This window comes from Lactuca saligna, chromosome 5, assembly GCF_052625555.1.
Source record: "Lactuca saligna cultivar CGN05327 chromosome 5, ASM5262555v1, whole genome shotgun sequence".
NCBI lineage: Eukaryota > Viridiplantae > Streptophyta > Magnoliopsida > Asterales > Asteraceae > Lactuca > Lactuca saligna.
The window spans coordinates 240,375,715-240,379,056 of NC_136421.1; positions in this window are offsets into that span (position 1 = coordinate 240,375,715).

Sequence of the window (3,342 nt, forward strand, 5' to 3'; positions counted from 1 at the left end):
TGGTCAATAACCTCTGTCTGACCAGCTGTATCTGCTCTGTCGTCTAATTCACGTTCTCCGTACTGCCCATTACCCTTTGCCCAACCTCTCCCCAACATATGGGAGTCCGACACCTCCTACCATACAACAGCTCAAAGGGCGGCATACCGATGCTCGAATGATGGCTGTTATTGTAGGAAAACTCCGCCAAAGGCAAATACGTATCCCAACTACCCCCAAAGTCCAATACACATGCCCGAAGCATGTCCTCAAGTGTCTGAATCGTCCGCTCACTCTGGCCGTCGGTCTGGGGGTGGTATGCGGTACTAAAATGCAGCTTAGTACCCAACTCCTCATGAAATTTCTTCCAGAAGCGGGAGGTGAAACGCACATCGCGGTCTGAAACGATCGAGATCGGCACCCCATGCCGAGATACAACCTTCCTCACATAAATCTCCGCCAACTTCTCCGCCGAAGAACTCTCACTGATGGCAAGGAAGTGAGCGCTCTTCGTCAACCTATCCACAATCACCCAAATTGCATCGACTCCTCTGGCAGTCCTCGGCAATTTGGTGATGAAATCCATAGTGATCTGTTCCCACTTCCATTCGGGAACCTCCAATGGCTGCAACTTGCCATGCGGTCTCTGGTGTTCGGCCTTTACCCTTCGACAGGTCAAACACCTCTCGACAAACCATGCGACATCCCTCTTCATACAGGGCCACCAATACTCCTTCCTTAGGTCCAAATACATCTTTGTAGCCCCGGGATGGATCGAAAATTTCGATCTATGAGCCTCCTCCATCAATGTAGTACGTGTACCGCCTACAAACGGTACCCAGATCCGGCCCTGATAAGTCATAAGGCCTCGACTATCCGATACGAACTCCGAAACCAACCCAACGACCCGCTCTCTCTTCTGCATCTACGGACGCACAGCCTCGGCCTGTGCCCCACGAATGGCGTCCAGAACTGAAGCTATCACAGTCAGTCGCAAACATACATTTCGCAGTGGAGCACTCTCCGCCCTGCGACTCAATGCGTCGGCTACCACATTAGCCTTGCCCGGGTGGTACAAAATCTCGCAATCATAATCCTTGACCACATCTAACCACCTTCTTTGCCGCATGTTTAGGTTAGGCTGATCCATCAGGTACTTCAAGCTCTTATGGTCCGTGTAAATCGTACATCGAACCCCATACAAGTAGTGCCGCCAAATCTTGAGGGCGAACACCACTGCCCCCAACTCCAGATCATGTGTGGGGTACCTCGTCTCGTGAGGCTTCAACTGCCTCGATGCATATGCTATCACATGTCCCTTCTACATCAGTACCACTCCCAGTCCTAAAATTGATGCATCACAGAATACCACAAAACCCTCCATCCCTTCCGGAAGAGCTAATACCGGAGCTTCACACAACCTCTGGCGAAGCGTCTCAAAGGAGGTCTGCTGCTCGGGACCCCATAGAAATGTAACACCCTTCCGGGTCAATCTGGTGAGTGGAACCGCAATCTTGGAGAAATCCTTAATAAACCTCCGATAATACCCTGCCAACCCAAGGAAACTCCGGATCTCAGAAGGTGACCTTGGCACCTCCCACCTCATCACTGCGTCAACCTTGGCCGGATCGACCAATATCCCCTTCTGGTTAACGAGATGTCCCAGAAACTGGACCTCCCGCAACCAAAAATCGCACTTGGAAAACTTTGCATAAAGTTTCTCCGATCTCAAAACTCCAAGAACCTCCCTCAAATGCTCCTCGTGCTGCTCTCTAGATCTCGAATATACCAGAATATCATCAATGAACACAATCACCGACCGATCCAACATCAGCCGATATACCCTGTTCATGAGGTCCATGAATACAGCCGGGGCATTGGTGAGCCCAAAAGGCATCACCACAAACTCATAATGCCCATAACGCGTCCTGAATGCTGTCTTCTGGACGTCCTCGTCCTGTACTCTCACCTGATGATAGCCCGACCTCAAATCAATCTTGGAGAACCAAGATGCTCCCTGTAACTGATCGAATAAATCGTCGATCCTCGGCAACGGGTAACGGTTCTTGACCGTCAACTTATTCAGTTCCCGATAATCAATACACATGCGATGCGAGCCATCTTTCTTCTTCACAAACAGGATGGGTGCTCCCCACGGCGAGCTACTCGGCCGAATAAACCCCTTCCCCAGCAACTCCTGAAGTTGCGAGGATAACTCTTGCATTTCTGGAGGCGCAAGACGATACGGCACCTTAGCGATAGGCGCGGCTCCTGGAACCAAATCGATACCAAACTCCACTTGCCTCATGGGAGGCACACCTGGTAATTCTTCGGGAAAGACATCTGGAAACTCACGCACCACCGGAACTTCATCCACCGAACTCGGTCTCTCGGAGATCACTCGCGTATCCATCACATACGCCACAAAACCCTTACAGCCCTACTGTAAACACTGCCTCGCCCTAGCAGCCGAACAAAAGGCTGATCCAGAACGTTTACCTTCGCCGTAAACCGAAAGAACTCCCCCACTAGGATCTCGTATAGTCACCAGCTGACGCTCGCAATCAATAACCGCGCTGAATCGGCTCAACCAGTCCATGCCCACTATAACACAGACATCACCCATCGCAATAGGAATCAGGTCGATCGGGAACTCAACCCCAAAAATCTCCAATACACATCCCCGGAGGACCTCCGTGGCACAAATCACTCTGTCGGTGGCTATGGAAACCCGCAGGGGCCGACTCAGTGCCCCACGACTAACACTGATATGCTGACTAAATGCCAAGGATACAAAAGATCGACTCGCACCCGAGTCAAATAACACTAAAGCAGGTACAGAATTCACAAGGAAGGTACCTATGCATAGCATAATATAAGCATAATATCTCGACACCATAAATAAATAATAAAAGAAAGCGTACCAGCCACAACGTCGGGTGCAGCGCGGACCTCTTCCGCAGTCAGCTGAAAGGCTCTCCCCCGAGCCCTCGGTGCCTCGGCCTTCACGGGCCGACTCTCTGTAGCAGTAGCTCTGATGGCGGCGGGAGCAGACCCCTGAGATGCTCCGCGCAGCAGCGGACACTCTGCCTTCCGGTGTCCAGTCTGGTTACAGTGGAAGCACACTGTAAACCCCTTGGGGCAGTCCTTGGCCATATGCCCCTCCTTGCCAAATTTGTAGCAAGACCCCGCTCGACAGACTCCATCGTGACCCTTGCCGCACTTTCCACAAGTGTAGCCCTTCTGGCTCCCGGGTCGGGGATCAGCGGGCTTGGCCCGCTTGGCTGCCGGCTGGGACTGTGCCGGCCGCCGATCCCTCCCCAGAGACTCCGCCTCCTCCCTGGCCTGAGTCTCAAGCTCAAT